The sequence below is a fragment of the Rattus norvegicus genome, chromosome 8 (assembly GCF_021556685.1).
Source record: "Rattus norvegicus strain SHRSP/BbbUtx chromosome 8, alternate assembly SHRSP_T2T, whole genome shotgun sequence".
NCBI lineage: Eukaryota > Metazoa > Chordata > Mammalia > Rodentia > Muridae > Rattus > Rattus norvegicus.
The window spans coordinates 1,013,707-1,039,772 of NC_141541.1; positions in this window are offsets into that span (position 1 = coordinate 1,013,707).

Here is a 26,066-nt window from a genome sequence, read left to right on the forward strand (position 1 = left end):
TATTCAAGATAGAGCAACGTCTTAACGAACTGAAACACTTTTTCTTTGTGAATTCAGTTAGTTCCCAGTAGCAGGCTCTTGTAATATGTGTAGTTTTAAAGAATTATCAAAATTTGATGAGCCGAATCTCAGTAACTTGGTGAATTCAGTTAGCTCCCAATAGGCCGCAGTAGTAATAAGTGGAGTGTTTGGGATATAGAAAAATTTGCACGAATGGAATCAAAATTTCTAGGCGAATTCAGTGAGTTCCAAACATGATGTGCTTGTATGAGTGTGCATTTCAATATATAGCAATATTTTAAGGAATGGAATCTAAGTATCATGGTGAATTCAGTAGGTTTCCAATAGGATTCGCATGTAATAAGAATTTTGTTCAAGATAGAGCAACGTTTTAACGAACTGAAACACTGTTTCTTTGTGAATTCAGTTATTTCCTAGTAGCATGTCCTTGTAATATGAGTACTTTTCAAGATTTATCAAAATTTGGTGAGCCGAATCTCAGTTACTTGGTGAATTCCGTTAGTTCCCAATAGGCCGCAGCAGTAATAAGTGGACTGTTCGGGATATAGAAAAATTAGCACGAATGGAATCAAAAGTTCTAGGCGAATTCAGTGAGTTCCCAATATGATGTGCTTGTATAAGTGTGCATTTCAATATATAGCAATATTTTAAGGAACGGAATCTAAGTATCATGGTGAATTCAGTAGGTTCCCAATAGGATTCGCATGTAATAAGCATGTTGTTCAAGATAGAGCAACGTTTTAACCAACTGAAACACTCTTCCTTTGTGAATTCAGTGAGTTCCCAGTAGCAGGCTCTTGTAATATGTGTATTTTTAAGATTTATCAAAATTTGGTGAGCGGAATCTCAGTAACTTTGTGAATTCGGTTAGTTCCCAATAGGCCGCAGTAGTAATAAGTGGACACTTCGGGATATAGAAAAATTTTCACGAATGGAATCAAAACTTCTAGGCGAATTCAGTGAGTTCCCAATGGGACATGCTTGTATGAGTGTGCTTTTCCGTATATAGCAACATTTGAAGGAACGGAATCTAAGTATCATGGTGAATTCAGTAAGTTCCCAATAGGATTCGCATGTAGTAAGCATGTTGTTCAAGATAGAGCCACGTTTAACCAACTGAAACACCGTCTCTTTGTAAATTCAGTGAGTTCCCAGTAGCAGGCTCTTGTAATATATGTACTTTTAATGATTTACCAAAATTTGGTAAGCTGTATCTCAGTAACTTGGTGAATTCCGTTAGTTCCCAATAGGCTGCAGTAGTAATAAGTGGACTGTTCGGGATATAGAAAAATTATCACGAATGGAATCAAAAGTTCTAGGCGAATTCAGTGAATTCCCAATATGATGTGCTTGTATGAGTGTGCATTTCAATATATAGCAATATTTTAAGGAACGGAATCTAAGTATCATTGTGAATTCTGTAGGTTCCCAATAGTATTCGCATGTAATAAGCATGTTGTTCAAGATAGAGCAACGTTTTAACGAACTGAAACACTGTTTCTTTGTGAATTCAGTTAGTTGTTAGTAGCAGGCTCTTGTAATATGTGTATTTTTAAAGATTTATCAAAATTTGGTGAGCCGAATCTGAGTAACTTCGTGAATTCGGTTAGTTCCAAATAGGCCGCAGTCGTAAGAAGTGGACTGTTCGGGGTATAAAAAATTTGAACGAATGGAATCAAAATTTCTAGGCGAATTCAGTGAGGTCCCAATGGGACATGCTTGTATGAGTATGCTTTTCCGTATATAGCAACATTTTAAGAAATGGAATCTAAGTATCAAGGTGAGTTCAATAGGTTCCCAAAAGGATTACCATGTAATAAGCTTGTTATTCTAAATAGAGCAACGTTTTAACGAACTGAAACCCTGTTTCTTTGTGTATTCAATTAGTTCCCAGTAGCAGGCTTTTGTGATATGTGTCCTTTTGAAGATTTATCAAAATTTGCTGAGCCGTATCTCAGTTACTTGGTGAATTCGATTAGTTCCAAATAGGCCGCAGTAGTAATAAGTGGACTGTTCGGGATATAGAAAAATTATCACGGATGGAATCAAAATTTCTAGGAGAATTCAGTGAGTTCCCAATGGGACATGCTTGTATGAATTTGCTTTTCAATATAGAGCAACATTTTAAAGAACGGAATCTAAGTATCACGGTCAATTCAGTAGGTCCCCAAAAGGATTCTCATGTAATAAGTTTGTTATTCAAGATAGAGCATCCTTTTAACGAACTGAAACACTGTTTCTTTGTGAATTCAATTAGTTCCCAGTAGCAGGCTCTTGTGATATGTGTCCTTTTGAAGATTTATCAAAATTTCCTGAGCCGAATCTCAGTTACTTGGTGAATTTGGTTAGTTCCCAATAGGCCGCAGTTGTAATAAGTGGACAGTTCGGGATATAGAAAAATTTTCACGAATGGAAGGAAAATTTCTAGGCTACTTCAGTGAGTTCCCATGGGACATGCTTGTATGAGTTTGCCTTCAATATATAGCAACATTTGAAGGAACGGAATCTAAGTAACACGGTGAATTCAGTAGATCTCCAATAGGATTCGCATGTAATAAGCATGTTATTCAAGATAGAGCAACGTCTTAACGAACTGAAACACTTTTTCTTTGTGAATTCAGTTAGTTCCCAGTAGCAGGCTCTTGTAATATGTGTAGTTTTAAAGAATTATCAAAATTTGATGAGCCGAATCTCAGTAACTCGGTGAATTCAGTTAGCTCCCAATAGGCCGCAGTAGTAATAAGTGGAGTGTTCGGGATATAGAAAAATTTGCACGAATGGAATCAAAATTTCTAGGCGAATTCAGTGAGTTCCCAATATGATGTGCTTGTATGAGTGTGCATTTCAATATATAGCAATATTTTAAGGAATGGAATCTAAGTATCATGGTGAATTCAGTAGGTTTCCAATAGGATTCGCATGTAATAAGAATTTTGTTCAAGATAGAGCAACGTTTTAACGAACTGAAACACTGTTTCTTTGTGAATTCAGTTATTTCCTAGTAGCATGCCCTTGTAATATGAGTACTTTTCAAGATTTATCAAAATTTTGTGAGCCGAATCTCAGTTACTTGGTGAATTCCGTTAGTTCCCAATAGGCCGCAGCAGTAATAAGTGGACTGTTCGGGATATAGAAAAATTAGCACGAATGGAATCAAAAGTTCTATGCGATTCAGTGAGTTCCCAATATGATGTGCTTGTATAAGTGTGCATTTCAATATATAGCAATATTTTAAGGAACGGAATCTAAGTATCATGGTGAATTCAGTAGGTTCCCAATAGGATTCGCATGTAATAAGCATCTTGTTCAAGATAGAGCAACGTTTTAACCAACTGAAACACTCTTCCTTTGTGAATTCAGTGAGTTCCCAGTAGCAGGCTCTTGTAATATGTGTACTTTTAAGATTAATCAAAAGTTGGTGAGCGGAATCTCAGTAACTTTGTGAATTCGGTTAGTTCCCAAAAGGCCGCAGTAGTAATAAGTGGACCCTTCGGGATATAGATAAATTTTCACGAATGGAATCAAAACGTCTAGGCGAATTCAGTGAGTTCCCAATGCGACATGCTTGTATGAGTGTGCTATTCCGTATATAGCAACATTTGAAGGAACGGAATCTAAGTATCATGGTGAATTCAGTAGGTTCCCAATACGATTCGCATGTAAAAAGCATGTTGTTCAAGATAGAGCCCCGTTTTAATCAACGGAAACACCGTCTCTTTGTAAATTCAGTGAGTTCCCAGTAGCAGGCTCTTGTAATATATGTACTTTTAATGATTTACCAAAATTTGGTAAGCCGTATCTCAGTAACTTGGTGAATTCTGTTAGTTCCCAATAGGCCGCAGTAGTAATAAGAGGACTGTTCGGGATATAGAAAAATTAGCACGAATGGAATCAAAAGTTCTAGGCGAATTCAGTGAGTTCCCAATATGACGAGCTTGTATGAGTGTGCGTTTCAATATATAGCAATATTTTATGGAACGGAATCTAAGTATCATGGTGAATTCAGTAGGTTCCCAATAGGATTCGCATGCAATAAGCATGTTGTTCAAGATAGAGCAAAGTTTTAACGAACTGAAACACTGTTTCTTTGTGAATTCAGTGAGTTCCCAGTAGCAGGCTCTTGTAATATGTGTACTATTAAAGATTTATCAAAATTTGATGAGCAGAATCTCAGTAACTTGTGAATTCGGTTAGTTCCCAATAGGCCGCAGTAGTAATAAGTGGACTGTTCGGGATATAGAAAAATTTGCACGAATGGAATCAAAATTTCTAGGCGAATTCAGTGAGTTCCCAATGGGACATGCTTGTATGAGTGTGCTTTTCCGTATTTAGTAACATTTGAAGGAACGGAATCTAAGTATCATGGTGAATTCAGTAGGTTCCCAATAGGATTCGCATGTAATAAGCTTGTTATTCAAGATACAGCAACGTTTTAACGAACTGAAACACTGTTTCTTTGTGAATTCAGTTAGTTCCTAGTATCATGCCCTTGTAATATGAGTACTTTTAAAGATTTATCAAAATTTGGTGAGCAGAATCTCAGTAACATGGTAAATTCGGTTAGTTCCCAATAGGCCGCAGTAGTAATAAGTGGACTGTTCGGGATATAGAAAAAAATTCACGAATGGAATCAAAATTTCTAGGAGAATTCTGTGAGTTCCCAATGGGACATGTTTGTATGAGTATGCTTTTCAATATATAGCAACATTGTAAGGAACGGAATCTAAGTATCATGGTGAATTCAGTAGGTTCCCCAAAGGATTCGCATGTAATAAGCTTGTTATTCTAGATAGAGCAACGGTTTAACGAACTGAAACACTGTTTCTTTGTGAATTCAGTAGGTCTCCAGTAGCAGGCTCTTGTAATATGTGTACTTTTAAAGATTTATCAAAATTTAGTGAGCAGAATCTCAGTAACATGGTGAATTCGGTTACTTCCCAATAGTCCACAGTAGTAATAAGTGGACTGTTTGGGATATCGAAAAATTAGCACGAATGGAATCAAAATTTCTAGGCGAATTCAGAGAGTTCCCAATGGGATATGCTTGTATGAGTGGGCTTTTCCGTATATAGTAACATTTGAAGGAACGGATCTAAGTATCATTGTGAATTCAGTAATTTCCCAATAGGATTCGTATGTAATAAGCTTGTTATTCAAGATACAGCAACGTTTTAACGAACTGAAACACTGTTTCTTTGTGAATTTAGTTAGTTCCTAGTATCAGGCCCTTGTAATATGAGTACTTTTAAAGATTTATCAAAATATGGTGAGCAGAATCTCAGTAACTTGTTAATTCGGTTAGTTCCCAATAGGCCGCAGTTGTAATAAGTGGACAGTTCGGGATATAGAAAAATTTTCACGAATGGAAGGAAAATTTCTAGGCTACTTCAGTGAGTTCCCATGGGACATGCTTGTATGAGTTTGCCTTCAATATATAGCAACATTTGAAGGAACGGAATCTAAGTAACACGGTGAATTCAGTAGATCTCCAATAGGATTCGCATGTAATAAGCATGTTATTCAAAATAGAGCAACGTCTTAACGAACTGAAACACTTTTTCTTTGTGAATTCAGTTAGTTCCCAGTAACAGGCTCTTGTAATATGTGTAGTTTTAAAGAATTATCAAAATTTGATGAGCCGAATCTCAGTAACTTGGTGAATTCAGTTAGCTCCCAATAGGCCGCAGTAGTAATAAGTGGAGTGTTCGGGATATAGAAAAATTTGCACGAATGGAATCAAAATTTCTAGGCGAATTCAGTGAGTTCCCAATATGATGTGCTTGTATGAGTGTGCATTTCAATATATAGCAATATTTTAAGGAATGGAATCTAAGTATCATGGTGAATTCAGTAGGTTTCCAATAGGATTCGCATTTAATAAGAATTTTGTTCAAGATAGAGCAACGTTTTAACGAACTGAAACACTGTTTCTTTGTGAATTCAGTTATTTCCTAGTAGCATGTCCTTGTAATATGAGTACTTTTCAAGATTTATCAAAATTTTGTGAGCCGAATCTCAGTTACTTGGTGAATTCCGTTAGTTCCCAATAGGCCGCAGCAGTAATAAGTGGACTGTTCATGATATAGAAAAATTAGCACGAATGGAATCAAAAGTTCTAGGCGAATTCAGTGAGTTCCCAATATGATGTGCTTGTATAAGTGTGCATTTCAATATATAGCAATATTTTAAGGAACGGAATCTAAGTATCATGGTGAATTCAGTAGGTTCCCAATAGGATTCGCATGTAATAAGCATCTTGTTCAAGATAGAGCAACGTTTTAACCAACTGAAACACTCTTCCTTTGTGAATTCAGTGAGTTCCCAGTAGCAGGCTCTTGTAATATGTGTACTTTTAAGATTTATCAAAAGTTGGTGAGCGGAATCTCAGTAACTTTGTGAATTCGGTTAGTTCCCAAAAGGCCGCAGTAGTAATAAGTGGACTCTTCGGGATATAGATAAATTTTCACGAATGGAATCAAAACTTCTAGGCGAATTCAGTGAGTTCCCAATGGGACATGCTTGTATGAGTGTGCTATTCCGTATATAGCAACACTTGAAGGAACGGAATCTAAGTATCATGGTGAATTCAGTAGGTTCCCAATACGATTCGCATGTAAAAAGCATGTTGTTCAAGATAGAGCCCCGTTTTAATCAACGGAAACACCGTCTCTTTGTAAATTCAGTGAGTTCCCAGTAGCAGGCTCTTGTAATATATGTACTTTTAATGATTTACCAAAATTTGGTAAGCCGTATCTCAGTAACTTGGTGAATTCTGTTAGTTCCCAATAGGCCGCGGTAGTAATAAGAGGACTGTTCGGGATATAGAAAAATTAGCACGAATGGAATCAAAAGTTCTAGGCGAATTCAGTGAGTTCCCAATATGACGAGCGTGTATGAGTGTGCGTTTGAATATATAGCAATATTTTCTGGAACGGAATCTAAGTATCATGGTGAATTCAGTAGGTTCCCAATAGGATTCGCATGTAATAAGCATGTTGTTCAAGATAGAGCAAAGTTTTAACAAACTGAAACACTGTTTCTTTGTGAATTCAGTGAGTTCCCAGTAGCAGGCTCTTGTAATATGTGTACTTTTAAAGATTTATCAAAATTTGATGAGCAGAATCTCAGTAACTTGTGAATTCACTTAGTTCCCAATAGGCCGCAGTAGTAATAAGTGGACTGTTCGGGATATAGAAAAATTTGCACGAATGGAATCAAAATTTCTAGGCGAATTCAGTGAGTTCCCAATGGGACATGCTTGTATGAGTGTGCTTTTCCGTATTTAGTAACATTTGAAGGAACGGAATCTAAGTATCATGGTGAATTCAGTAAGTTCCCAATAGGATTCACATGTAATAAGCTTGTTATTCAAGATAGAGCAACGTTTTAACGAACTGAAGCACTGTTTCTTTGTGAATTCAGTTAGTTAATAGTATCAGGCCCTTGTAATATGAGTACTTTTAAAGATTTATCAAAATTTGGTGAGCAGAATCTCAGTAACATGGTGAATTCGGTTAGTTCCCAATAGGCCGCAGTAGTAATAAGTGGACTGTTCGGGATATAAAAAAATTTGCATGAATGGAATCAAAATTTCCAGGCGAATTCAGTGAGTTCCCAATGGGACATGCTTGTATGAGTGTGCTTTTCCGTATATAGTAACATTTGAAGGAACGGATCTAAGTATCATTGTGAATTCAGTAATTTCCCAATAGGATTCGCATGTAATAAGCTTGTTATTCAAGATACAGCAACGTTTTAACGAACTGAAACACTGTTTCTTTGTGAATTCAGTTAGTTCCTAGTATCAGGCCCTTGTAATATGAGTACTTTTAAAGATTTATCAAAATTTGGTGAGCAGAATCTCAGTAACATGGTAAATTCGGTTAGTTCCCAATAGGCCGCAGTTGTAATAAGTGGACAGTTCGGGATATAGAAAAATTTTCACGAATGGAAGGAAAATTTCTAGGCTACTTCAGTGAGTTCCCATGGGACATGCTTGTATGAGTTTGCCTTCAATATATAGCAACATTTGAAGGAACGGAATCTAAGTAACACGGTGAATTCAGTAGATCTCCAATAGGATTCGCATGTAATAAGCATGTTATTCAAGATAGAGCAACGTCTTAACGAACTGAAACACTTTTTCTTTGTGAATTCAGTTAGTTCCCAGTAGCAGGCTCTTGTAATATGTGTAGTTTTAAAGAATTATCAAAATTTGATGAGCCGAATCTCAGTAACTCGGTGAATTCAGTTAGCTCCCAATAGGCCGCAGTAGTAATAAGTGGAGTGTTCGGGATATAGAAAAATTTGCACGAATGGAATCAAAATTTCTAGGCGAATTCAGTGAGTTCCCAATATGATGTGCTTGTATGAGTGAGCATTTCAATATATGGCAATATTTTAAGGAATGGAATCTAAGTATCATGGTGAGTCAGTAGGTTTCCAATAGGATTCGCATGTAATAAGAATTTTGTTCAAGATAGAGCAACGTTTTAACGAACTGAAACACTGTTTCTTTGTGAATTCAGTTATTTCCTAGTAGCATGCCCTTGTAATATGAGTACTTTTCAAGATTTATCAAAATTTGGTAAGCCGAATCTCAGTTACTTGGTGAATTCCGTTAGTTCCCAATAGGCCGCAGCAGTAATAAGTGGATTGTTCGGGATATAGAAAAATTAGCACGAATGGAATCAAAAGTTCTAGGCGAATTCAGTGAGTTCCCAATATGATGTGCTTGTATAAGTGTGCATTTCAATATATAGCAATATTTTAAGGAACGGAATCTAAGTATCATGGTGAATTCAGTAGGTTCCCAATAGGATTCCCATGTAATAAGCATCTTGTTCAAGATAGAGCAACGTTTTAACCAACTGAAACACTATTCCTTTGTGAATTCAGTGAGTTCCCAGTAGCAGGCTCTTGTAATATGTGTACTTTTAAGATTTATCAAAAGTTGGTGAGCGGAATCTCAGTAACTTTGTGAATTCGGTTAGTTCCCAAAAGGCCGCAGTAGTAATAAGTGGGCTCTTCGGGATATAGATAATTTTTCACGAATGGAATCAAAACTTCTAGGCGAATTCAGTGAGTTCCCAATGGGACATGCTTGTATGAGTGTGCTATTCCGTATATAGCAACATTTGAAGGAACGGAATCTAAGTATCATGGTGAATTCAATAGGTTCCCAATACGATTCGCATGTAAAAAGCATGTTGTTCAAGATAGAGCCCCGTTTTAATCAACGGAAACACCGTCTCTTTGTAAATTCAGTGAGTTCCCAGTAGCAGGCTCTTGTAATATATGTACTTTTAATGATTTACCAAAATTTGGTAAGCCGTATCTCAGTAACTTGGTGAATTCTGTTAGTTCCAAATAGGCCGCAGTAGTAATAAGAGGACTGTTCGGGATATAGAAAAATTAGCACGAATGGAACCAAAAGTTCTAGGCGAATTCAGTGAGTTCCCAATATGACGAGCTTGTATGAGTGTGCGTTTCAATATATAGCAATATTTTCTGGAACGGAATCTAAGTATCATGGTGAATTCAGTAGGTTCCCAATAGGATTCGCATGTAATAAGCATGTTGTTCAAGATAGAGCAAAGTTTTAACGAACTGAAAAACTGTTTCTTTGTGAATTCAGTGAGTTCCCAGTAGCAGGCTCTTGTAATATGTGTACTTTTAAAGATTTATCAAAATTTGATGAGCCGAATCTCAGTAACTTGTGAATTCGGTTAGTTCCCAATAGGCCGCAGTAGTAATAAGTGGACTGTTCGGGATATAGAAAAATTTGCACGAATGGAATCAAAATTTCTAGGCGAATTCAGTGAGTTCCCAATGGGACATGCTTGTATGAGTGTGCTTTTCCGTATTTAGTAACATTTGAAGGAACGGAATCTAAGTATCATGGTGAAATCAGTAAGTTCCCAATAGGATTCACATGTAATAAGCTTGTTATTCAAGATAGAGCAACGTTTTAACGAACTGAAGCACTGTTTCTTTGTGAATTCAGTTAGTTCCTAGTATCAGGCCCTTGTAATATGAGTACTTTTAAAGATTTATCAAAATTTGGTGAGCAGAATCTCAGTAACATGGTGAATTCGGTTAGTTCCCAATAGGCCGCAGTAGTAATAAGTGGACTGTTCGGGATATAAAAAAATTTGCACGAATGGAATCAAAATTTCCAGGCGAATTCAGTGAGTTCCCAATGGGACATGCTTGTATGAGTGTGCTTTTCCGTATATAGTAACATTTGAAGGAACGGATCTAAGTATCATTGTGAATTCAGTAATTTCCCAATAGGATTCGCATGTAATAAGCTTGTTATTCAAGATACAGCAACGTTTTAACGAACTGAAACACTGTTTCTTTGTGAATTCAGTTAGTTCCTAGTATCAGGCCCTTGTAATATGAGTACTTTTAAAGATTTATCAAAATTTGGTGAGCAGAATCTCAGTAACATGGTAAATTCGGTTAGTTCCCAATAGGCCGCAGTTGTAATAAGTGGACAGTTCGGGATATAGAAAAATTTTGACGAATGGAAGGAAAATTTCTAGGCTACTTCAGTGAGTTCCCATGGGACATGCTTGTATGAGTTTGCCTTCAATATATAGCAACATTTGAAGGAACGGAATCTAAGTAACACGGTGAATTCAGTAGATCTCCAATAGGATTTGCATGTAATAAGCATGTTATTCAAGATAGAGCAACGTCTTAACGAACTGAAACATTTTTCTTTGTGAATTCAGTTAGTTCCCAGTAGCAGGCTCTTGTAATATGTGTAGTTTTAAAGAATTATCAAAATTTGATGAGCCGAATCTCAGTAACTTGGTGAATTCAGTTAGCTCCCAATAGGCCGCAGTAGTAATAAGTGGAGTGTTCGGGATATAGAAAAATTTGCACGAATGGAATCAAAAGTTCTAGGCAAATTCAGTCAGTTCCCAATATGATGTGCTTGTATAAGTGTGCATTTCAATATATAGCAATATTTTAAGGAACGGAATCTAAGTATCATGGTGAATTCAGTAGGTTCCCAATAGGATTCGCATGTAATAAGCATCTTGTTCAAGATAGAGCAACGTTTTAACCAACTGAAACACTCTTCCTTTGTGAATTCAGTGAGTTCCCAGTAGCAGGCTCTTGTAATATGTGTACTTTTAAGATTTATCAAAAGTTGTTGAGCGGAATCTCAGTAACTTTTTGAATTCGGTTAATTCCCAAAAGGCCGCAGTAGTAATAAGTGGACTCTTCGGGATATAGATAAATTTTCACGAATGGAATCAAAACTTCTAGGCGAATTCAGTGAGTTCCCAATGGGACATGCTTGTATGAGTGTGCTATTCCGTATATAGCAACATTTGAAGGAACGGAAACTAAGTATCATGGTGAATTCAGTAGGTTCCCAGTACGATTCGCATGTAAAAAGCATGTTGTTCAAGATAGAGCCCCGTTTTAATCAACGGAAACACCGTCTCTTTGTAAATTCAGTGAGTTCCCAGTAGCAGGCTCTTGTAATATATGTACTTTTAATGATTTACCAAAATTTGGTAAGCCGTATCTCAGTAACTTGGTGAATTCTGTTAGTTCCCAATAGGCAGCAGTAGTAATAAGAGGTCTGTTCGGGATATAGAAAAATTAGCACGAATGGAATCAAAAGTTCTAGGCGAATTCAGTGAGTTCCCAATATGACGAGCTTGTATGAGTGTGCGTTTCAATATATAGCAATATTTTCTGGAACGGAATCTAAGTATCATGGTGAATTCAGTAGGTTCCCAATAGGATTCGCATGTAATAAGCATGTTGTTCAAGATAGAGCAAAGTTTTAACGAACTGAAACACTGTTTCTTTGTGAATTCAGTGAGTTCCCAGTAGCAGGCTCTTGTAATATGTGTACTTTTAAAGATTTATCAAAATTTGATGAGCAGAATCTCAGTAACTTGTGAATTCGGTTAGTTCCCAATAGGCCGCAGTAGTAATAAGTGGACTGTTCGGGATATAGAAAAATTTGCACGAATGGAATCAAAATTTCTAGGCGAATTCAGTGAGTTCCCAATGGGACATGCTTGTATGAGTGTGCTTTTCCGTATTTAGTAACATTTGAAGGAACGGAATCTAAGTATCATGGTGAATTCAGTAAGTTCCCAATAGGATTCACATGTAATAAGCTTGTTATTCAAGATAGAGCAACGTTTTAACGAACTGAAGCACTGTTTCTTTGTGAATTCAGTTAGTTCCTAGTATCAGGCCCTTGTAATATGAGTACTTTTAAAGATTTATCAAAATTTGGTGAGCAGAATCTCAGTAACATGGTGAATTCGGTTAGTTCCCAATAGGCCGCAGTAGTAATAAGTGGACTGTTCGGGATATAAAAAAATTTGCACGAATGGAATCAAAATTTCCAGGCGAATTCAGTGAGTTCCCAATGGGACATGCTTGTATGAGTGTGCTTTTCCGTATATAGTAACATTTGAAGGAACGGATCTAAGTATCATTGTGAATTCAGTAATTTCCCAATAGGATTCGCATGTAGTAAGCTTGTTATTCAAGATACAGCAACGTTTTAACGAACTGAAACACTGTTTCTTTGTGAATTCAGTTAGTTCCTAGTATCAGGCCCTTGTAATATGAGTACTTTTAAAGATTTATCAAAATTTGGTGAGCAGAATCTCAGTAACATGGTAAATTCGGTTAGTTCCCAATAGGCCGCAGTTGTAATAAGTGGACAGTTCGGGATATAGAAAAATTTTCACGAATGGAAGGAAAATTTCTAGGCTACTTCAGTGAGTTCCCATGGGACATGCTTGTATGAGTTTGCCTTCAATATATAGCAACATTTGAAGGAACGGAATCTAAGTAACACGGTGAATTCAGTAGATCTACAATAGGATTCGCATGTAATAAGCATGTTATTCAAGATAGAGCAACGTCTTAACGAACTGAAACACTGTTTCTTTGTGAATTCAGTTAGTTCCCAGTAGCAGGCTCTTGTAATATGTGTACTATTAAAGAATTATCCAAATTTGATGAGCCGAATCTCAGTAACTCGGTGAATTCAGTTAGTTCCCAATAGGCCGCAGTAGTAATAAGAGGACTGTTCGGGATATAGTAATATGTGTACTTTTAAGATTTATCAAAAGTTGGTGAGCGGAATCTCAGTAACTTTGTGAATTCGGTTAGTTCCCAAAAGGCCGCAGTAGTAATAAGTGGACTTTTCGGGATATAGATAAATTTTCACGAATGGAATCAAAACTTCTAGGCGAATTCAGTGAGTTCCCAATGGGACATGCTTGTATGAGTGTGCTATTCCGTATATAGCAACATTTGAAGGAACGGAATCTAAGTATCATGGTGAATTCAGTAGGTTCCCAATACGATTCGCATGTAAAAAGCATGTTGTTCAAGATAGAGCCCCGTTTTAATCAACGGAAACACCGTCTCTTTGTAAATTCAGTGAGTTCCCAGTAGCAGGTTCTTGTAATATATGTACTTTTAATGATTTACCAAAATTTGGTAAGCCGTATGTCAGTAACTTGGTGAATTCTGTTAGTTCCCAATAGGCCGCAGTAGTAATAAGAGGACTGTTCGGGATATAGTAAAATTAGCACGAATGGAATCAAAAGTTCTAGGCGAATTCAGTGAGTTCCCAATATGACGAGCTTGTATGAGTGTGCGTTTCAATATATAGCAATATTTTCTGGAACGGAATCTAAGTATCATGGTGAATTCAGTAGGTTCCCAATAGGATTCGCATGTAATAAGCATGTTGTTCAAGATAGAGCAAAGTTTTAACCAACTGAAACACTGTTTCTTTGTGAATTCAGTGATTTCCCAGTAGCAGGCTCTTGTAATATGTGTACTTTTAAAGATTTATCAAAATTTGATGAGCAGAATCTCAGTAACTTGTGAATTCGGTTAGTTCCCAATAGGCCGCAGTAGTAATAAGTGGACTGTTCGGGATATAGAAAAATTTGCACGAATGGAATCAAAATTTCTAGGCGAATTCAGTGAGTTCCCAATGGGACATGCTTGTATGAGTGTGCTTTTCCGTATTTAGTAACATTTGAAGGAACGGAATCTAAGTATCATGGTGAATTCAGTAAGTTCCCAATAGGATTCACATGTAATAAGCTTGTTATTCAAGATAGAGCAACGTTTTAACGAACTGAAGCACTGTTTCTTTGTGAATTCAGTTAGTTCCTAGTATCAGGCCCTTGTAATATGAGTACTTTTAAAGATTTATCAAAATTTGGTGAGCAGAATCTCAGTAACATGGTGAATTCGGTTAGTTCCCAATAGGCCGCAGTAGTAATAAGTGGACTGTTCGGGATATAAAAAAATTTGCACGAATGGAATCAAAAATTCCAGGCGAATTCAGTGAGTTCCCAATGGGACATGCTTGTATGAGTGTGCTTTTCCGTATATAGTAACATTTGAAGGAACGGATCTAAGTATCATTGTGAATTCAGTAATTTCCCAATAGGATTCGCATGTAGTAAGCTTGTTATTCAAGATACAGCAACGTTTTAACGAACTGAAACACTGTTTCTTTGTGAATTCAGTTAGTTCCTAGTATCAGGCCCTTGTAATATGAGTACTTTTAAAGATTTATCAAAATTTGGTGAGCTGAATCTCAGTAACATGGTAAATTCGGTTAGTTCCCAATAGGCCGCAGTTGTAATAAGTGGACAGTTCGGGATATAGAAAAATTTTCACGAATGGAAGGAAAATTTCTAGGCTACTTCAGTGAGTTCCCATGGGACATGCTTGTATGAGTTTTCCTTCAATATATAGCAACATTTGTAGGAACGGAATCTAAGTAATACGGTGAATTCAGTAGATCTCCAATAGGATTCGCATGTAATAAGCATGTTATTCAAGATAGAGCAACGTCTTAACGAACTGAAACACTTTTTCTTTGTGAATTCAGTTAGTTCCCAGTAGCAGGCTCTTGTAATATGTGTAGTTTTAAAGAATTATCAAAATTTGATGAGCCGAATCTCAGTAACTCGGTGAATTCAGTTAGCTCCCAATAGGCCGCAGTAGTAATAAGTGGAGTGTTCGGGATATAGAAAAATTTGCACGAATGGAATCAAAATTTCTAGGCGAATTCAGTGAGTTCCCAATATGATGTGCTTGTATGAGTGTGCATTTCAATATATAGCACTATTTTAAGGAATGGAATCTAAGTATCATGGTGAATTCAGTAGGTTTCCAATAGGATTCGCATGTAATAAGAATTTTGTTCAAGATAGAGCAACGTTTTAACGAACTGAAACACTGTTTCTTTGTGATTTCAGTTATTTCCTAGTAGCGTGCCCTTGTAATATGAGTACTTTTCAAGATTTATCAAAATTTGGTGAGCCGAATCTCAGTTACTTGGTGAATTCCGTTAGTTCCCAATAGGCCGCAGCAGTAATAAGTGGACTGTTCGGGATATAGAAAAATTAGCACGAATGGAATCAAAAGTTCTAGGCGAATTCAGTCAGTTCCCAATATGATGTGCTTGTATAAGTGTGCATTTCAATATATAGCAATATTTTAAGGAACGGAATCTAAGTATCATGGTGAATTCAGTAGGTTCCCAATAGGATCCGCATGTAATAAGCATCTTGTTCAAGATAGAGCAACGTTTTAACCAACTGAAACACTCTTCCTTTGTGAATTCAGTGAGTTCCCAGTAGCAGGCTCTTGTAATATGTGTACTTTTAAGATTTATCAAAAGTTGGTGAGCGGAATCTCAGTAACTTTGTGAATTCGGTTAGTTCCCAAAAGGCCGCAGTAGTAATAAGTGGACTCTTCGGGATATAGATAAATTTTCACGAATGGAATCAAAACTTCTAGGCGAATTCAGTGAGTTCCCAATGGGACATGCTTGTATGAGTGTGCTATTCCGTATATAGCAACATTTGAAGGAACGGAATCTAAGTATCACGGTGAATTCAGTAGGTTCCCAATACGATTCGCATATAAAAAGCATGTTGTTCAAGATAGAGCCCCGTTTTAATCAACGGAAACACCGTCTCTTTGTAAATTCAGTGAGTTCCCAGTAGCAGGCTCTTGTAATATATGTACTTTTAATGATTTACCAAAATTTGGTAAGCCGTATCTCAGTAACTTGGTGAATTCTGTTAGTTCCCAATAGGCCGCAGTAGTAATAAGAGGACTGTTCGGGATATAGTAAAATTAGCACGAATGGAATCAAAAGTTCTAGGCGAATTCAGTGAGTTCCCAATATGACGAGCTTGTATGAGTGTGCGTTTCAATATATAGCAATATTTTCTGGAACGGAATCTAAGTATCATGGTGAATTCAGTAGGTTCCCAATAGGATTCGCATGTAATAAGCATGTTGTTCAAGATAGAGCAAAGTTTTAACCAACTGAAACACTGTTTCTTTGTGAATTCAGTGAGTTCCCAGTAGCAGGCTCTTGTAATATGTGTACTTTTAAAGATTTATCAAAATTTGATGAGCCGAATCTCAGTAACTTGTGAATTCGGTTAGTTCCCAATAGGCCGCAGTAGTAATAAGTGGACTGTTCGGGATATAGAAAAATTTGCACGAATGGAATCAAAATTTCTAGGCGAATTCAGTGAGTTCCCAATGGGACATGCTTGTATGAGTGTGCTTTTCCGTATTTAGTAACATTTGAAGGAACGGAATCTAAGTATCATGGTGAATTCAGTAAGTTCCCAATAGGATTCACATGTAATAAGCTTGTTATTCAAGATAGAGCAACGTTTTAACGAACTGAAGCACTGTTTCTTTGTGAATTCAGTTAGTTCCTACTATCAGGCCCTTGTAATATGAGTACTTTTAAAGATTTATCAAAATTTGGTGAGCAGAATCTCAGTAACATGGTGAATTCGGTTAGTTCCCAATAGGCCGCAGTAGTAATAAGTGGACTGTTCGGGATATAAAAAAATTTGCACGAATGGAATCAAAATTTCCAGGCGAATTCAGTGAGTTCCCAATGGGACATGCTTGTATGAGTGTGCTTTTCCGTATATAGTAACATTTGAAGGAACGGATCTAAGTATCATTGAGAATTCAGTAATTTCCCAATAGGATTCGCATGTAGTAAGCTTGTTATTCAAGATAGAGCAACGTTTTAACGAACTGAAACACTGTTTCTTTGTGAATTCAGTTAGTTCCTAGTATCAGGCCCTTGTAATATGAGTACTTTTAAAGATTTATCAAAATTTGGTGAGCAGAATCTCAGTAACATGGTAAATTCGGTTAGTTCCCAATAGGCCGCAGTAGTAATAAGTGGACTGTTCGGGATAAAGAAAAAATTTCACGAATGGAATCAAAATTTCTAGGAGAATTCAGTGAGTTCCCAATGGGACATGCTTGTATGAGTGTGCTTTTCAATATATAGCAACATTGTAAGGAACGGAATCTAAGTATCATGGTGAATTCAGTAGGTTCCCCAAAGGATTCGCATGTAATAAGCTTGTTATTCTAGATAGAGCAACGTTTGAACGAACTGAAACACTGTTTCTTTGTGAATTCAGTAGGTCTCCAGTAGCAGGCTCTTGTAATATGTGTACTTTTAAAGATTTATCAAAATTTAGTGAGCAGAATCTCAGTAACATGGTGAATTCGGTTACTTCCCAATAGTCCACAGTAGTAATAAGTGGACTGTTTGGGATATCGAAAAATTAGCACGAATGGAATCAAAATTCTAGGCGAATTCAGAGAGTTCCCAATGGGATATGCTTGTATGAGTGTGATTTTCCGTATATAGCAATATTTGAAGGTACGGAATCTAAGTATCATGGTGAATTCAGTAGGTTTCCAATAGGATTCGCATGTAATAAGAATTTTGTTCAAGATAGAGCAACGTTTTAACGAACTGAAACACTGTTTCTTTGTGATTTCAGTTATTTCCTAGTATCGTGCCCTTGTAATATGAGTACTTTTAAATATTTATCAAAATTTGGTGAGCAGAATCTCAGTAAATTGGTGCGTTCGGTTAGTTGCCAATAGGCCACAGTAGCAATAAGTTGAGTGTTCGGGATTTCGAAAAATTTTCACGAATGGAATCAAAATTTTTAGGCGAATTCATTGAGTTCCCTATGGGACATTATTGTATGTTTGTGCATTTCAATATATAGCAACATTTTAGGAACGGAATCTAAGTATCATGGTGAATTCAGTAGCTTCCCAATAGTATTCGCATGTAAACAGCATGTTGTTCAGATAGAGCAACGTTTTAACGAACTGAAACACTGTTTCTTTGTGATTTCAGTTAGTTCCCAGTAGCAGGCTCTTGTAATATGTGTAGTTTTAAAGATTTATCAAAATTTGGTGAGCCGAATCTGAGTAACATGGTGAATTCGGTTAGTTCCAAATAGGCCGCAGTCGTAATAAGTGGATCTGTTCGGGGTATAGAAAAATTTTAACGAATGGAATCAAAATTTATAGGCGAATTCAGTGAGTTCCCAATGGGACATGCTTGTATGGCTGTGCTTTTCCGTATATAGCAACATTTTAAGAAATGGAATCTAAGTATCATGGTGAATTCAGTAGGTTCCCAAAAGGATTCGCATGTAATAAGCTTGTTATTCTAGATAGAGCAACGTTTTAACGAACTGAAACCCTGTTTCTTTGTGAATTCTATTAGTTCCCAGTAGCAGGCTCTTGTGATATGTGTCCTTTTGAAGATTTATCAAAATTTCCTGAGCCGAATCTCAGTTACTAGGTGAATTTGCTTAGTTCCCAATAGGCCGCAGTTGTAATAAGTGGACAGTTCGGGATATAGAAAAATTTTCACGAATGGAACGAAAATTTCTAGGCAACTTCAGTGAGTTCCCATGGGACATGCTTGTATGAGTTTGCCTTCAATATATAGCAACATTTTAAGGAACGGAATCTAAGTAACACGGTGAATTCAGTAGAACTCCAATAGTATTCGCAGGTAATAAGCATGTTATTCAAGATAGAGCAACGTCTTAACGAACTGAAAGACTTTTTCTTTGTGAATTCAGTTAGTTCCCAGTAGCAGGCTCTTGTAATATGGGTAGGTTTAAAGAATTATCAAAATTTGGTGAGCCGAATCTCAGTAACTTGGTGAATTCAGTTAGCTCCCAGTAGGCCGCAGTAGTAATAAGTGGAGTGTTCGGGATATAGAAAAATTTGCACGAATGGAATCAAAATTTCTAGGCGAATTCAGTGAGTTCCCAATATGATGTGCATGTATGAGTGTGCATTTCAATATATAGCAATATTTTAAGGAACGGTATCTAAGTATCATGGTGAATTCAGAAGGTTTCCAATAGGATTCGCATGTAATAAGCATGTTGTTCAAGATAGAGCAACGTTTTAAAACTGAAAAACTGTTTCTTTGTGAATTCAGTAGGTTCCCAGTAGCAGACTCTTGTAATATGTGTACTTTTAAATATTTATCAAAATTTGGTGAGCCGAATCTCAGTAAAATGGTGAATTCGGATAGTTCCCAAAAGTCCGCAGTAGTAATAAGTGGACTGTGTGGGATATCGAAAAATTAGCACGAATGCAATCAAAATTTCTAGGCGAATTCAGTGAGTTCCCAATGGGATATGCTTGTATCAGTGTGCTTTTCCGTATATAGCAACATTTGAAGGTACGGAATCTAAGTATCATGGTGAATTCAGTAGGTTCCCAATAGTATTCGCATGTAATAAGCTTGTTATTCAAGATAGAGCAACGTTTTAACGAACTGAAACACTGTTTCTTTGTGAATTCAGTTAGTTCCTAGTAGCATTCCCTTGTAATATGAGTACTTTTAAAGATTTATCAAAATTTGTTTAGCCGAATCTCAGTAACTTGGTGAATTCGGTTATTTCCCCATAGGCCGCAGTACTAATAAGTGGACTGTTGGGGATATAGAAAAATTATCACGAATGGACCCAAAATTTTTAGGCGAATTCAGTGAGTTTCCAATGGGATATGCTTGTATGAATGTGCTTTTCAATATATAGCAACATTTTAAGGAACGGAATCAAAGTATCCTTGTGAATTTAGTAGGTTCCCAATAGGATTCGCATGAAATAAGCTTGTTGTTCAAGATAGAGTAACGTTTTAACGAACTGAAACACTGTTTCTTTGTGAATTCAGTATGTTCCCATTAGCAGGCTCTTGGGATATGTGTACTTTTAAAAATTTATCAAAATTTGGTGAGCCGAATCTCAGTAAATTGGTGAATTCGGTTAGTTCCCAATAGGCTGCACTAGTAATAAGTGGACTCTTCGGGGTATAGAAAAATTTTAACTAATGGAATAAAAATTTCTAGGCGAATTCATTGAGTTCCCAATGGGACATGCTTGTATGAGTGTGCTTTTCCGTATATAGCAACATTTTAAGGAACGGAATCTAAGTATCATGGTGAATTCAGTAGGTTTCCAATAGAATTCCCATGTAATAAGCTTGTTATTCTAGATAGAGCAACGTTTTAACAAACTGAAACCCTGTTTCTTTGTGAAATAAATTAGTTCCCAGTAGCAGGCTCCTGCAATATGTGTACTTTTAAAGATTTATCAAAATTTGGTGAGCCGAATCTCAGTAACTTGTTGAATTCGGTTAGTTCCCAATAGGCCAAAGAAGTAATAAGTGGACTGTTCCAGATATAGAAAAATATTAACGAATGGAATCAAAATTTCTAGGCGATTTCAGTGAGTTCCCAATGGGACTTGTTTGTTAGAGTGTGCTTTTCAATATATAGCAACATTTTAAGAAATGGAATCTAAGACTCATGATTTATTCAGTAGGTTGCCAATAGTATTCGCATGTAGTAACATTATGTTTCAAGATAGAGCAACGTTTTAACGAACTGAAACACTGTTTCTTTGTGAATTCATTTAATTCCCAGTAGCAGGGTCTTGTAATATGTGTACTTCTAAATATGTATCAAAATTTCCTGAGCCGAATCTCAGTAACTTGGTGAATTCGGTTAGTTCCCAATAGGCCGCAGTAGTAATAAGTGGACTCTTCGGGATATAGAAAAATTTTCATGAATGGAACGAAAATTTCTAGGCAACTTCAGTGAGATCCCATGTGACATGCTTGTATGAGTTTGCCTTCAATATATAGCAACATTTTAAGGAACGGAATCTAATTAACACGGTGAATTCAGTAGATCTCCAATAGGATTCGCATGTAATAAGCATGTTTTTCAAGATAGAGCAACGTCTTAACGAACTGAAACCCTGTTTCTTTGTGAATTCAGTTAGTTCCCAGTAGCAGGCTCTTGTAATATGTATAGTTTTAAAGAATTATCAAAATTTGGTGAGCCGAACCTCAGTAACTTGGTGAATTCAGTTAGCTCCCAATAGGCCGCAGTAGTAATAAGTGGACTGTTCGGGATATAGAAAAATTTGCACGAATGGAATCAAAATTTCTAGGCGAATTCAGTGAGTTCCCAATATGATGTGCTTGTATGAGTGTGCATTTCAATATATAGCAATATTTTAAGGAACGGAATCTAAGTATCATGGTGAATTCAGTAGGTTTCCAATAGGATTCGCATGTAATAAGCATGTTGTTCAAGATAGAGCAACGTTTTAACGAACTGAAACACTGTTTCTTTGTGAATTCAGTAGGTTCCCAGTAGCAGGCTCTTGTAATATGTGTACATTTAAAGATTTATCAAAATTTGGTGAGCCGAATCTCAGTAACATGGTGAATTCGGTTAGTTCCCAAAAGTCCGCAGTAGTAATAAGTGGACTGTTTGGGATATCGAAAAATTAGCACGAATGGAATCAAAATTTCTAGGCGAATTCAGTAAATTCCCTATGGGATATGCTTGTATGAGTGTGCTCTTCCGTATATAGCAACATTTGAAGGTACGGAATCTAAGTATCATGGTGAATTCAGTAGGTTCCCAGTAGTATTCACATGTAATAAGCTTGTTATTCAAGATAGAGCAACGTTTTAACGAACTGAAACACTGTTTCTTTGTTAATTCAGTTAGTTCCTAGTAGCATGCCCTTGTAATGTGAGTACTTTTAAAGATTTATCAAAATTTGGTCAGCCGAATCTCAGTAACTTGGTGAATTCGGTTAGTTCCCAATAGGCCGCAGTAGTAATAAGTGGACTGTTGGGGATATAGAAAAATTTCACGAATGGAATCAAAATTTCTGGGCGAATTCAGTGAGTTCCCAATGGGACATGCTTGTATGAGTGTGCTTTTCAATATATAGCAACATTTTTTAGGAACGGAATCTAAGTATCCTTGTGAATTTAGTAGGTTCCCAATAGGATTCGCATGTAATAAGCTTGTTGTTCAAGATAGAGCAACATTTTAACGAACTGAAACACTGTTTCTTTGTGAATTCAGTGAGTTCCCAGTAGCAGGCTCTTGTGATATGTGTACTTTTAAAGATTCATCAAAATTTGATGAGCCGAATCTCAGTAAATTGGTGAATTCGGTTAGTTCCCAATAGGCCGCAGTAGTAATAAGTGGACTCTTCGGGATATAGAAAAATTTTAACGATTGGAATCAGAATTTCTAGGCGATTTCAGTGAGTTCCCAATGGTACTTGTTTGTTTGAGTGTGCTTTTCAATATATAGCAAGATTTTAAGGAACGGAATCTAAGACTCATGGTGAATTCAGTAGGTTCCCAATAGGATTCCCATGTAATAACATTGTTTTTCAAGATAGAGCAACGTTTTAACGAACTGAAACACTTTGTGAATTCATTTAATTCCCAGTAGCAGGCTCTTGTAACATGTGTACTTCTAAATATATATCAATTCCTGAGGCGTTTCTCAGTAACTTGGTGAATTCGGTTAGTTCCCAATAGGCCGCAGTAGTAATAAGTGGACTGTTCGGATATAGAAAAATTTTCACGAATGGAACGAAAATTTCTAGGCAAATTCAGTGAGTTCCCATGGGACATGCTTGTATGAGTTTGGTTTTCAATATATAGCAACATTTTAAGGAATGGAATCTAAGTAACACGGTGAATTCAGTAGATCTCCAATAGGATTCGCATGTAATAAGCTTGTTATTCAAGATAGAGCAACGTTTTAACGAACTGAAACACTGTTTATTTGTGAATTCAGTTAGTTCCCAGTAGAAGGCTCTTGTAATATGTGTACTTTTAAAGATTTATCAAAATTTGGTGAACCGAATCTCAGTAACTTGGTGAATTCAGTTAGTTCCCAATAGGCCGCAGTAGTAATAAGTGGACTCTTCCTGATATAGAAAAATGTTCACGAATGGAATCAAAATTTCTAGGCGAATTCGGTGTGTTCCCAATGGGACATGCTTGTATGAGTGTGCTTTTCAATATAGAGCAACATTTTAAGGAACGGAATCTAAGTATCATATTGAATTCAGAAGGTTCCCAATATGATTCGCATGTAATAAGCTTGTTATTGAAGATAGAGCAACGTTTTAACGAACTGAAACACTGTTTCTTTGTGAATTCAGTTAGTTCCTAGTAGCAGGCCCTTGTAATATGAGTACTTTTAAAGATTTATCAAAATTTGGTGAGTAGAATCTCAGTAACATAGTGAATTCGGTTAGTTCCAATTAGGCCGCAGTTGTAATAATTGGACTGTTCGGGGTCTAGAAAAATTTTCACGAATGAATCAAAATTTCATAGCGAAATCAGTCAGTTCCCAATGGGACATGCTTGTATGAGTGTGCTTTTCAATATAGAGCAACATTTTAAGGAACGGAATCTAAGTATCATGGTGAATTCAGTAGGTTCCCAATAGGATTCGCATGTAATAAGCTTGTTATTCAAGATAGAGCATCGTTTTAACGAACCAAAACCATGTTTCTTTGTGAATTCTGTTAGCTCCCAGAAGCCTGGTCTTGTAATATGTGTCCTTTAACGATTTATCAAAATTTGGTGAGCCGAATCTCAGTAACTTTCAGAATTCGATTAGTTCCCAATAGCCCGCAGTAGTAATAAGTGGACTGTTCGAGATATAGAAAAATTATCACGAATGGCATCAAAATTTCTAGGAGAATTCAGTGAGTTCCCAATGGGACATGCTTGCATGAGTGTGCTTTTCAATATATAGCAACATTTTAAGGAACGGAATATAAGTATCTTGGTGGATTCAGTCGGTAAACAATAGGATTCGATTGTAATAAGCTTGTTGTTCTAGATAGAGCAACGTTTTAACGAACTGAAACACTGTTTCTTTGTAAATTCAGTGAGTTCCCAGTAGCAGGCTCTTGTGATATTTGTCCTTTTAAAGATGTATCAAAATTTGATGAGCCGAATCTCAGTAAATTGGTGCATTTGGTTAATTCCCAATAGGCCGCAGTAGTAATAAGTGGACTGTTCGGGATATCGAAAAATTGTCACGATTGGAATCAAAATTTCTAGGCGAATTCAATGAGTTCCTAATGGGACATGATTGTATGAGTGTGCTTTTCAATATATAGCAACATTTTAGGAACGGAATCTAAGTATAATGGTGAATTCAGTAACTTCCCAATAGTATTCGCATGTAATAAAACTGTTGTTCAAGATAGAGCAACGTTTTAACGAACTGAAACACTGTTTCTTTGTGAATTCAGTTAGTTGTTAGTAGCAGGCTCTTGTAATATGTGTATTTTTAAAGAGTTATCAAAATTTGGTGAGCCGAACCTGAGTAACATGGTGAATTCGGTTAGTTCCAAATAGGCCGCAGTAGTAATAAGTGGACTGTTCGGGGTATAGAAAATTTTAACGAATGGAATCAAAATTTCTAGGCGAATTCATTGAGTTCCCAATGGGACATGCTTGTATGAGTGTGCTTTTCCGTATATAGCAACATTTTAAGAAACGGAATCTAAGTATCATGGTTAATTCAGTAGGTTTCCAATAAGATTCGCATGTAATAAGCTTGTTATTCAAGATAGAGCAACGTCTTAACGAACTGAGACACTTTTTCTTTCTGAATTCAGTTAGTTCCCAGTAGCAGGCACTTGTAATATGTGTACTTTTAAAGATTTATCAAAATTTGGTGAGTCGAATCTCAGTAACTTGTTGATTTCGTTTAGTTCCCAATAGGCCGTAGTAGTAATAAGTGGACTGTTCGGGATATCGAAAAATTTTCACGAATGGAATCAAAATTTCTAGGCGAATTCAGTGAGTTCCCAATGGAACATGCTTGTATGAGTGTGCTATTCAGTATATAGCAACATTTGAAGGAAAGGAATCTAAGTATCGTGGTGAATTCAGTAGGTTCCCAATAGGATTCGCATGTAATAAGCAAGTTGTTCAAGATAGAGCAACGTTTTAACGAACTGAAATACCGTTTCTTTGTGAATTCAGTGAGTTCCCAGTAGCAGCCTCTTTTAATATGTGTACTTTTAAAGAATTATCAAAATTTGGTGAGCCTAATCTCAGTAAGTTGGTGAATTCGGTTAGTCCCCAATAGAGCGTAGTAGTAATAAGTGGACTCTTCGGGATATAGAAAAATTTTCACGAATGGAATCAAAATTTCTAGGCGAATTCAGTGAGTTCCCAATATGATGTGCTTGTATGAGTGTGCATTTCAATATATAGCAATATTTTAGGGAACGGAATCTAAATATCATAGTGAATTCAGTAGGTTCCCAATAGGATTCGCATGTAATAAGCATGTTGTTCAAGATAGAGCAACGTTTTAACGAACTGAAACACTGTTTCTTTGTGAATTCAGTGAGTTCCCAGTAGCAGGCCCTTGTGATATGTGTCCTTTTAAAGATTTATCAAAATTTGATGAGCCGAATTCAGTAAATTGGTGCATTCGTTTAGTTCCCAATAGGCCGCAGTAGTAATAAGTGGAGTGTTCGGGATATCGAAAAATTTTCCCGAATGGAATCAAAATTTCTCGGCGAATTCAGTGAGTTCCCAATGGGACATGATTGAATGAGTGTGCTTTTCAATATATAGCAAAATTTTAGGAACGGAATCTAAGTATCATGGTGAATTCAGTAGGTTCCCAATAGTATTAGCATGTAATAAGCTTGTTGTTCAAGATAGAGCCACGTTTTAACAAACTGAAACACTGTTTCTTTGTGAATTCAGTGAGTTTCCAGTAGCAGGCTCTTGTGATATGTGTCCTTTTGAAGATTTATCAA